Source organism: Oncorhynchus keta, chromosome 22, assembly GCF_023373465.1.
Source record: "Oncorhynchus keta strain PuntledgeMale-10-30-2019 chromosome 22, Oket_V2, whole genome shotgun sequence".
Lineage (NCBI taxonomy): Eukaryota > Metazoa > Chordata > Actinopteri > Salmoniformes > Salmonidae > Oncorhynchus > Oncorhynchus keta.
In genome coordinates this window covers 15,104,021-15,116,334 of record NC_068442.1, presented here as the reverse complement: position 1 = coordinate 15,116,334, position 12,314 = coordinate 15,104,021, and the positions used below count along the sequence as shown (strand labels likewise).

At 42.3% G+C, this 12,314-nt stretch overlaps 1 protein-coding gene across 1 annotated transcript in view; it reads left to right on the top strand.

Annotated features, from left to right (window-relative positions):
- The first annotated feature begins 2,030 nt into the window (after positions 1–2,030).
- Positions 2,031–12,314, top strand: part of LOC118401107 (uncharacterized) — a 149,103-nt gene continuing 138,819 nt past the window's right edge. The window contains exon 1 of the mRNA XM_035798346.2: positions 2,031–2,170. The gene's annotated coding sequence lies outside the window, so the exon portion shown is untranslated. The remainder of the gene's footprint in view (positions 2,171–12,314) is intronic.

The window sequence follows — 12,314 nt, the reverse complement described above, 5'->3', positions numbered from 1 at the left end:
TACTCTACACAGTCCGGTGCGCATAACCAATCAGAGCTGCAGTAGGACTATATTCAGATAGACCATTGCCATATATGGATCTGTGCCATTCACTTTGAACTGGACTGTGTTTACAATATGAGTGGTCATGAGTAGATGTGCTTGTTTTGAGATCAAAGTGAGAGCTGCATGTGCACATAGCCACGTGTGCACATTTAGTTCATATCCTTTGCTAGTTAGTGAATTGTTCGCCCAGTTATATATTATTTGTTGTCAGCAATGGGGGAAGGATTGCTTCCTACAAGAACACAAAATGTCTAAATTTCTAGACATCTCTGAAAAGCTAGTCTGACAAAGAGATTTTTTTGTCTTTTAAAGGGGCAGTTTTGTATCTAAAAACAGGCTTGAATAAGGTAAGTATCCAATAGCAGAGGGTAACATAATTTGTCTGATTCTCTGTAACAATGGTATGGGAATAGCAATGCATTTTATTTTGTAAAGTGGTTTCTTGCTTCAAACAACACAACAATACTTTCTGTCACCTCTTTGTCTGAAGGACAAGTGGATCAACAGGTTAATGTCAAGCTCTGCATGTTTTTTTTCTCTACATTGAACACCACACATTGGCTGCTATTGTAGGCTGAATGATAGAACAGCTTTTTCCATGTTAAATTGTAATAGGATGCATTTTCTCCATTGTTTTTGTTTTTGTTTTTTTGATGGTAGGCCACTCTGGCAGACCTACATTATGATCAAATAGCCAAATAGCATTATGATCAATATAGCCTCAGTGTTCACAATAAACATGTCCTGGAAGTTGCACAGAATTTTCACAACATTCAAGTTTGCGAAATTTGCTCAGTGCTGGAAAGAATTAGAGGGAACATTGGTCATGACCCTTGAAGAGACTCTAGTGGTCTTGAGGCTTAATGGACATAGTCACCAGCCAATCAGCAGGCTGCATTCCTCACATTCTGGAAAGAGAGTGTCAAGGCCATGAAACCTTAAAGAGAGTGTGTGTTTGTGCGTGTGCACTTTTGTGTGTGAGTGTGTGTCTGCGTGCATTCCTGTGTGTGTGTGTGTGTGTGTGTGTGTGTGTGTGTGTGTGTGTGTGTGTGTGTGTGTGTGTGTGTGTGTGTGTGTGTGTGTGTGTGTGTGTGTGTGTGTGTGTGTGTGTGTGTGTGTGTGTGTGTGTGTGTGTGTGCGTGTGCGTGTGCGTGTGCGTGTGCGTGTGCATGTATGTGTGTGTGTGTGTGTGTGTGTGTGTGTGTGTGTGTGTGTGTGTGTGTGTGTGTGTGTGTGTGTGTGTGTGTGTGTGTGTGTGTGTGTGTGTGTGTGTGTAGGCAACTGCAGGAGAGACCGTATTATGCAATGGCACATGCAGTGGCCACGGCATCTGCAGAATTCCATGTTCATTTCCCAGAAAATTGTAGGCCTACGTCTTTTAATGACTCGCTGCTGTTCAGACAGTTCTGGGAACTATACCTTTGCACCCATGACATCACAATTCCTGGAGAAGAGGTGGGAGAAATGAGAGGAAGACATGAAGAGAATAAGATAATTATTTCTTCTTTACCTCCTTTCGGTGAAAATCATCCCCCACTTTAATAAGACCAGAGCAGGTGGGCAGGTGGACAGGTGTGTGTCCCTCATCGAGCCAGCTGCACACCAGAACGAGAGAGAGCGAGGAGAGGAAAGAAAGAAAGGGGAGAGAGGGGGATACATATAGAACAGGATGAGTGGCAGGAGTTTAAGAGAGTAAAAGAGGTTCAGAGGAGACTTTCAAGGATCTGTGGAGAGAGGGAACCAAGAAGGACAAGTACAGATTAAGAAAAAAAAGGAACAGAGAGAGGAGTGCAGTGAGGAGAGAAAAAGAGAGCTTTTGCAGAGTGAAAGACTCCAAATCTTTTTTCTCCCCAGGGTATTTTCCTGAGCCTCACTCATCAGTCTGGGCAGGAATCGCTCGTCACTCTTTTCCTACCTCCCTCCTCTCCCCCCCTTATTCCCTCCTTTCTTCCCTCTCTCCCAGCCGCGGAGCGTCACGAGAGCCACGCGATGAGAATAGAATGAGAAGGGAGAGCGAGAGAGTGAGAGTGAGCAAGAGAGGGAGAGAGGAACGAACCAGGGAAGCGAGAGACTTACACACACCACAAGCATTGGAAATTGAAGGAGTTGGTGTGCAGCTCGCAAGGTGGGTGAGGAGCATATAAGGCATGCATGTGCGGCGTGTGTGATTTCTCTGAATGTGCCTAAATGAATGCTGGCATTCATGTCTTGATACTACTTCTATTGAATTGAATTGTGTTTTATTAAGAGTGTGTGACAGGTTTGACTTCCCACTGTTTAGTGTGTGTATCACATTTTGGTGTGTCTATAAATTCCCCTGTCATGCACATTTTAGCCATAACGCATGTGTGTTACTATGCATGTGTGTGACTGTGTGTTAGTATCACTTTAGTAACACCATAGTATCACTTTACAGTGAGTTAAATAGATCCAGACAGTTATTGATTGAAAAAATAAACGGATACAGACAGCGAATTAGAGCAGACATCAATCAAAAGAGGTGAAAAAAAGGGAAAAAAGAGATTGAGATGAAGAGAGGTAAAGAGAGTTATCTGTGCAGAGTTTGAAAAGTCAATGAGTGACCGTCATGTACAGTAACTCAATCTCCAATGGTCCTTGTCGTGGCATGTTGAATGTACATGGTAAAATGCATGGATGAATCTTTGTAGTTAATAAGATGCTAACTTGCATTTCCTGTGGTGCAGGAAAATTGTTTGCTGCAAGGACGTGATCAAATTAAGATCCCATCTGTAGACTCTTGAGTTTCTGTCATTCAAGTTTTCCATGAAGAACATAACACATGTTATATTGAGCCCAGCAAGTGAAGCGGAGAGAGAGTTTTTGAGGTTAGAGCTATAATTATAGTGTAAGAGATAGAGTGAGTAGTATGCTACTGTCAGACAAAGTTGAGGGTGAGTCTATGGGTCAGCAGTGTGTGTGACACTTTAAAGCTAACATTGAGTCTGAGTTGGAGCCTAGAGTTTGCTCTGAGGAAGTTCGAGGAGTTGGAGCAGTGCTGTGTGAGTGTGTGAGTGCATGTATGAGGTGCAGTTTGTCAAAGGCAACAATTTTGCATGGTGTGTGTGTGTGTGTGTGTGTGTGTGTGTGTGTGTGTGTGTGTGTGTGTGTGTGTGTGTGTGTGTGTGTGTGTGTGTGTGTGTGTGTGTGTGTGTGTGTGTGTGTGTGTGTGTGTGTGTGTGTGTGTGTGTGTGTGTGTGTGTGTGTGTGTGTGTGTGTGTGTGTGTGTGTGTGCGAGTGTGTGCGAGTGTGTGCACGTTAGTGTGTGCGTGCTTGCATTAGTGTGTATGTGCATGGGTGTATGTTTGCATGAGTGTGTATGTGCGTGGGTGTATGTCTATGTGTGTGGGACTGCTAACGCATGTGAATACATGTTTGTGTGTGAACTGTATACCCTAGTGTGTCAGATCAAAGGAAAGACAGAGGCTGACTCTTCTTTACATGCTATGTAGCGGTTTTACGTACTGTAACAGTTGCAGCAGAAGTGCCCTTTCCATGTCATTGAGTGTACCCTCAATCACATCGTTTTTAGTTTGGATAGGTACAATATGGCATTCCGGCATGATCTCCTTTTGATCTTCTTTTTTAAATGTATATATAATATTTTTTCCGCTGCTGCTACTCGCTGTTTATTATCTATGTATAGTCACTTTACCCTTACCTATATGTACATATTACCTCAATTACCTTGACTAACCTGTACCCCCATACATTGACACAGTACCGGTACCCCCTGCATATAGCCTCGTTATTGTTATTTTTTGTGTTACTTTTTTAACTTTAGTTAATTTAGTAAATCTTTTTCTTAACTCTTATTTGATTAAATCTGTATTGTTGGTTAAGGGCTTGTATAAGTAAGCGTTTCACACCTGTTGTTTTTAGCTTATGACAAATAAAATTGGATTTGATTTGATATCCCTTCATAGTTTGTCCACTGACAATAAGAACAATGTTTTGGAGCTCTGCAGGCTTGATGTTTTAGTCGCGCCCCCCTTGTTTCTCTATGCCAGAGTGATTCCTCCCTCCCTCTCCCTCCCTGACTTATGAATGAGCAGTCTCTCTCTCGCTCTGTTCCTCATAAGTTTCACCCCCAGCGCTGATGTGCACGGCCAAGGGGCATGGCTCAGGTAGCCCTGGCAGGCAGCGAGGTCACTCTTGCAAGGTTAGGCCAGGTAATGGAATGTTAAGTATTTACTGCTCACAACCCTGGCTGTGTCCCTCGCTCCCTTCCTCCTCTTCCCCCCGCAGCCTTTCTCACCCCTCTTCATCTCACCCCTCCCATATCCAGGAGCATGTATCTGTGCAACATGCTGGGTCATGCCACCCTGCCAAGCCGTGCCGGGGCATCAACACGTTTGTATAAGTGCTGGAAAATCACCCGATGGCATTCCCCATGGTAAAAACCAAACAGAGAAAAGACAGAAGATATTATAGATGCCCAGTCTGCTGTTTATGGTTGCTGCGTGACAACTTTGTGCCAGCGGCATGGGAACCCTGTGTATCTGCTGTGTGACACTGGCACCGGAGATTAGTGTTGTGTGAGCTCATATCAATGCAAGCAGATATTTTACCTCCCTCCCTCCCCTCCTCCTCCTCACCATGGATACTGTGCTCACTGGGCCTGTATCAGTGTTATGTGGTTCTCATCAGCCTATTATAGAGCCCTCTTCCCTGACCCAGTTCTCTCTGCTCCCTCTCTCTGACTGTCACCTGCTCTCTGTCTATATCTCTAGCTGTCTCTCATGGTCTCTCTTTCTCTCTCTCCCGGCTTTGGCCTCAGTCTGTGTACTCAGAATCACATATTCTCAGAAATACAAGGGCTTTCACAGGTGGGGAAAGCTAACACAGACAAGCTCTCACATGTAAGATTGTACTGCTTGTATCGTATGTGCATGTGCACACAAGCACCAACATGTATATATAACTTAGAATTACCTCCAGGCGCACATTGAAACACAACCATATACACACCCTTCCACATTGCCCACAGCCATGCACATGCACACACACAGGGTTGGATAGATTACTTTTTTAAATGTAATCTGTTACAGTTATTAGTTACCTGTCCAAAATTGTCATCTGTAACGTAACAAATTGGATTACCCAAACTCATTAACGGAATCTGGTTACTTTGTAATTTTTTAGATTACTTTGCCCTTAAAAAGGCATTAGAAGGAGACAAAAAATAATATTACCAATTGAGCGACATCTTTTGCAGGATAAATCAATGTTAGAGTTTACATACCTGGCCATAACAGCCAGGTCGCCCGTGATACAAGTCAGGATTCAACATCCAGCCAGATGCGTTTTCAGTTCATCGCACAGACAGGAATAAAGAACTCTCCTGGAAGAAGAATGGTGGGATGTATGTTTCACGATTAACTACTCATGGTGTGATTGTGATGACATACAGAAACTCAAGTCCTTTTGTTCACCAGACCTAGAATACCTCACAATCAAATGCCAACTGTATTACCTCTAAAGAGAATTCTGTTCATTTATAGTCACAGCCGTGTATATTCCCCCTCAAGCCAATACCACGACGGCCCTCAAAGAACTACACTTGACTTTAAGCAAACTGGAAACCACATATCCTGAGGCAGCATTTATTGTAGATGGGGATATAAACAAAGCAAATTTGAGGTAAAAGCTACCGAAGTTCTATCAGCACATTGACTGTAGTACTCACGACTACATCAGATCACGACTACATTTTGCTCCTCCCTTCCTATAGGCAGAAACTCAAACAGGAAGTACCCATGCTAAGGTCTATTCAACGCTGGTCTGACCAATCAGAATCCACGATTCAAGATTGTTTTGATCACGTGGACTGGGATATGTTCCGGGTAGCCTATGAGAATAACATTGAATTCAGTCACGGACACGGTGACTGAATTCATCAGGAAGTGTTTTTTTGTGTGTTTTTTTTTACAATTTAACCTTTATTTAGCTAGGCAGGTCAGTTAAGAACAAATTCTTATTTACAATGACGGCCTACACCGGCCAAATCCGGACAACACTGGGCCAGTTTTGTGCTGCCTTATGGGACTCCCAATCACAGCCAGTTGTGATACAGCCTGGAATCAAACCAGGGTGTCTGTAGTGACGCCTCAAAAACATAGATGAAGTGCCTTAGACCGTTGCGCCACTCGAGAGTATAGGGGATGTTGTTCTTGCGGTGACTATTAAAACCTACCCAAATCAAAATCCGTGGATAGATGGCAAAATTTACATAAAACTGAAAGCTCGATGTAACTGAACTAAATGACTATCACCCCATAGCACTCACTTCTGTCATCATGAAGTGCTTTGAGAGAATCGTTAAGGATCATATCACCTCTGTCTTACATGACACCCTAGACCCACTTCAATTTGCTTACCGCCCCAATAGATCCACAGACGATGCAATCGCCATCACACAGCAAACTGCCCTATCCCATCCAGATAAGAGGAATATCTACGTCAGAATGCTGTTCATTGACTATAGCTCAGCCTTCAACACCATAGTACCATGCAAGCTCATCCTTATCCCTACCCCTTGCAACTGAGTCCTGGACTTCCTGACAGGCCGCCCCCAGATGGTGAAGGTAGGAAACAACACTTCCAATTCTCTGATCCTCAACACAGGGTCCCCAAAAGACTGTATGTGGAACACAATACTGTATTTAGAAGGGAGGAACTCTCTCAAACTTTTATTCCATAGACTGGGATCTGCATTGTAGAATGCAGCTGTTGCAATAGAACATTTTTCACTGGCTGGCCACTGATCAAATTCAACCATTATTGTGTTAAATTACACATATGAGTGTGTGAACAGCCATCCACAACAACCACAATCTGTGTTGCGCAAATAGCTAAATGAGAGGACAGCAGTGTGATTCACGTCATTGCGCTGTATATGTCAATAATAAATTATATCTATATCGCCCGTAGGCTACACCACTGCTGTCATCCTTACCTCCAAGCATTTATTCAAACAGGATATATAATCTTTGGATGCTGACCGAAATAACACCATTTGAAGTCAAAGCTTGGACTGTAGCGTACAAAAGCCCACTCCTGCTGTTTTCCTGTCATCCATTAAACGCATTTGGTGTGTCATCATAGTGTTTTTTTCAATGTTGATTTGAATGTCATTGAGAAAACAAAAAGGTATCATAAATAACTTTTTTCGCAAACATCCTTTCTGAACTTAAAAGTAACCATCTAGTTTTTCAAACGTTTCTGTAATCTGATTACAATATTTTTGCTGGTAACGGATTGCAGTAACAGTTTTTTTGTTGTCAGTGACATGTAACTGATAACATGTAATCCATTAGTCCCCAACCCTATGCACACACGCACACACACACACACACACACACACACACACACACACACACACACACACACACACACACACACACACACACACACACACACACACACACACACACACACACACACACACACACACACACACACACACACACACACACACACACACACACACACACACAACACGCACACACACACACACACACACACACACACACACACACACACACACACACACACACACACACACACACACTTCACATTTGTTAGGATATATTGTCAACGTCACCTATGGAAGACATTGTAATTGTGGACGTTCCTCTACAAAATGACTGCAGAGATTGGTCTGAGCTGCCAAAACAATGTGAATTTAAGGCAATTTTCACAGTCGGTTCTCACTTCATTCCAATAAGTACAAATGGATATCGGTCAGCCCCGTGGCAGAAACTGATCAATTGGCAACCTTCATATGACTTATGCCTTTCTCTTAGATGTTAAGTCCCTTATAGGGGGGACTGTGAGCGGTTCTGGACCGGCGATAACTGACATGTTGATGTACAAAATTAGTCCAGTGATTTATAGTCCCAGAATGCCCCATCTGTCTGCTCTCCGCTGCCACTCTCTCAGTAGAGCTGACTTGAAGTGTCAGGTTTCAGACCCCACATTTTCATTGGGAATGACGTATCAATTTTCTGGACAAAGAATCGATTTGCTCTCCATCTGAGCAACGGAGCCCAGCCTGGAGATTGAATATGAAAGAGGACAGTCAAGCATATCATCTCATTGTGATATACAGTGGCTTGCAAAAGTATTCACCCCCCTTGCCATTTTTCCTATTTTATTGCCTTGCCTTACTTTTAGGGGTTTGTAATCATTTGATTTACACAACATGCCTACCACATTGAAAATGCAAAATATTTTTTATTGTGAAACAAACAAGAAATAAGACAAATAAACTGAAAACTTTAGCGTGCATAACCATTCACCCCCCAAAGTCAAGACTTTGTAGAACCACCTTTTGCAGCAATTACAGCTGCAAGTCTCTTGGGATATGTCTCCATAAGCTTGGCACATCTAGCCACTGGGATTTTTGTCCATTCTTCAAGGCAAAACTGCTTCAGCTCCTTCAAGTTGGATGGGTTCCGCTGATGTACAGCAAACTTTAAGTCATACCACAGATTCTCAACTTGATTGAGTTCTGGGCTTTGACTAGGCCATTCCAAGACATTTAAATGTTTCCCCTTAAACCACTCGAGTATTGATTTAACAGTGTGCTTGGGGTCATTGCCCTGCTGGAAGGTGAACCTCCGTCCCAGTCTCAAATCTCTGGAAGACTGAAACAGGTTTCCCTCAAGAATTTCCCTGTATTTAGCACCATCCATCATTCCTTCAATTCTGACCAGTTTCCCAGTCCCTGCCGATGAAAGACATCCCCAAAGCACCATGCTTTACTGTGGGGATGGTGTTCTCGGGGTGATGGGAGGGGTTGGTTTGTTCCAGACATAGCGTTTTCCTAGATGGCCAAAAAGCTCAATTTTAGTCTCATCTGACCAGAGTACTTTCTTCCATATGTTTGGGGAGTCTCCCATATGCCTTTTGGCAAACACCAAATGTGTTTGCTTATTTTTTTCTTTAAGCAATGGATTTTGTCTGGCCACTCTTCCCTAAAGCTCAGCTCTGTGGAGTGTATGGATTAAAGTGGTCCTATGGACAGATACTCCAATCTCCGCTGTGGAGCTTTGCAGCTCCTTCAGGGTTATCTTTGGTCTCTTTGTTGCCTCTCTGATTAATGCAATCCATGCCTGGTCTTTGAGTTTTGGTGGGCGGCCCTCTCTTGGCAGGTTTGTTGTGGTGCCTACATGTTTTAATAATGGATTTAATGGTGCTCCGTGGGATGTGGGATCATGTGACAGATCATGTGACACTTAGATTGCACACAGGTGGACTTTATTTGACTCATTATGTGACTTCTGAAGGTAATTGGTTGCACCAGATCTTATTTAGGGGCTTCATAGCAAAGGGGGTGAATACATATGTACGCGTCACGTTTCCATTTTATTTTTTACAATTTTATGAAACAAGTAATCTTTTCATTTCACTTCAAATCCAAATAAAAATCCATTTACATTACAGGTTGTAATGCAACAAAATTGGAAAAACGGCAAGGGGGGTGAATACTTTTGCAAGGCACTGATTATTTCGAGCTCTCAACATGAAAAATAATAAGTAATTTCTCTTGGTCACTTTGTGCTTAAAGATGTAGTTGAAACAAGTCTTCACGTATTTGAATGGTATCTCTGTGCCGCTCAGTGGACGTTTAGGAAAAAAGTCTCTATTGTCAGTTATATGATATGGTGCCAATATTGTACTGTCACAAAGTATTATCATATTTTTTTTTACAGTTATAAGAAAGATGAAATCTCATAGTAAGTAATTTATAATTTAATGTGTTACTATATTTAGAAAGCATTTTAGTCATTTTGCCCCCCTATTGCCCCACGTTTGTTGAATAAGAAAAAAATAATATATACATTTTCATATTTTCACAAGGTTTTTACTATGTACTTGAGCTTGTGTCCTTTAAACTGAGTACACCTCAGCAATTTGTATCTATTTTTACAAGAATGGTGAGTTCCAGACTTTTCTAAAACTATGGAATATTACCATTTATTGTTTATGGGTATCTCATGAAAAATCATTACATTTGGGTATGTCTATTTTGGCGGAAATTAAACATTTGCCTATAATTCAGGTGGTTCCAGGGTAACCACATAATTAACGGAATACATATTTTGTCTCAAACCCCCCAAAAGTAAAATAATAGGACTAAATCAAATCAGACTTTAAATGCACTTTAAATAAAGTTTCATTTGATTTAGTCCTATTCTTTAACTGAGATTTTTGCTTGGGATGGAAATGTCAATCCAACATATCAATTATTAGTGACGGAAGTGTTGACGCAGAAGATACATCTCCTTCAAATGTTGAGATTAGCTTCCGTTGATAAATCATTTGAAATCAACCAGAGCTTAAAATGCTAAGCCTATTGAATTGTCGATTTTATGTTGAATTTTGGGTTCAATTGAAACATTAGCTATTGATGAGTTTGCTAGTACTAAATAGGCCTAAATAGCTTGCCTGGCTACCCAGACTTCTTGCTTCAGAAAAAGGTTATGCCACACCCACGGAAGTTAGTTTCTTACATTTTTTACATTTTAGTCAAGCTTCTAAGTAAGCTTAGAAGTAATAAGTCCTGGATAACTGCATCTACCCGTCTAGTACACTGTCAGCCAGTCATTAGACTAATGTTTACTCTGCTATTATAACATCTATGTCATGAAAAGCATGTCCCTTTAACAATGACAAAATGACATAAGCCCTCACTAAGAGCTGAGCTGAGTCATCGTCATCAGGCCACTGTGACTGTCTTTTTAGAGCAGTAGGGTAAACAGCTGTAGGATATTTAGCTGAGTGGTCCCTTCGGGCTGTGTAGCTCCTAGCGCTAACGCTAGCCGAGAGAGGAGATGCTATAGTGTGATAAGGTCGAGGTTGTTGCGTGGGAAGGCAGTGCAGACGCTGGTTGTTTGTTCCTGTTTTCCTCAGCTGACAGACATCAGAGTCGGGACTCTCCAGTGGAGCGAATAAAGTGCCAATCTAGTTAAATTGCACGAAATCAGAAACATATGGGAGCCGAGCCCACAAACCTTGGCTGGGGCACTGCCAAACTCTTACAGAGGAGCACCACAGAGTCTAGAGTCTCTCTCTCACATGCACGCATGCACACACATACACACACACACACACACACACATACACGCGCACGCACACTAAAACACACACGAACACACACACACACAGACCCGAGACTCAGCATTTCCTACCCATTAAGCGCTTCCTCCTCGAGTCTTTCATCATCTAAAGTGAATAATCTGGTGGAGGCCTATTTGGTGTGAGCTGAATATTTTGACTGCTTTAACCACATGGGAGGCAGTAAGAATATTTGGATTGCCGAATTGTTTTGTGTTTCAAGCAATTTCAGATGCCAATCCAATTTGTGTCTATTTAAATATTTTGGTCTGATTTAAATATTTTGGTTGTAATGGTTGCTGTGTATGAATAAGTATGCAGAAACGATATGATTATAGTAGAAGAAAAATATGACCGACATCTTCCCGACATTTTCCCCACAGTCTGTGTTCAGAATTCTTTAATGTCGTTGGTATGGTAATGTACGTTGGTATGGAATTCATGTTTGTTAATGTTTCTAAAGCTGTGTAATGTTGCTTTTTGTTCCTTCATGATATACCTGGCATCTGATCAAACTGTTGATGGATTTAAAGGTCTAACTCAGGTAGACTATTCAACTTCAAAAAATGATTCACCAGAGAAAAATGTCCCTCTAATATCAGAGTTTGACTAGCTACTCCGTGTGTGTGTGTGTGTGTGTGTGTGTGTGTGTGTGTGTGTGCGTGCGTGCGTGCGTGCGTGCGTGCGTGCGTGCGTGCGTGCGTGCGTGTGTGTGTGTGTGTGTGTGTGTAACAAGTTATCAAAATGTGACCCCTGATATTAGTCAAGCACCTTCCCTTGAGGTGAGAGTAGGTGGAGTGTGAGTGGGAGAAGGGTCCTGGTGATGAGGCCTCAGTCTTTTAGCTGCCTTTGAGACAGCACGCATGAATTCTTTGCCTGGAGCAGCAGCCAACCCACCTCTTATATCAATTGTATGTTTATTATGACGGCAGTTAAAATATACGAGCCCTACCTGGGCACTATGTGAAACAGGGGGAAACAGTGGGGGAGGGAATGGAGGGAGCAAATTAACTAGCAATCACTAACGCTCTGGTTCTTCAGACCAGGTTCCAGATTGCATCATCCACTTCACCTGATGCAGACGCCGACACACTGAGATCATACGCCTTAGCTGTAGGGAGGGTTAA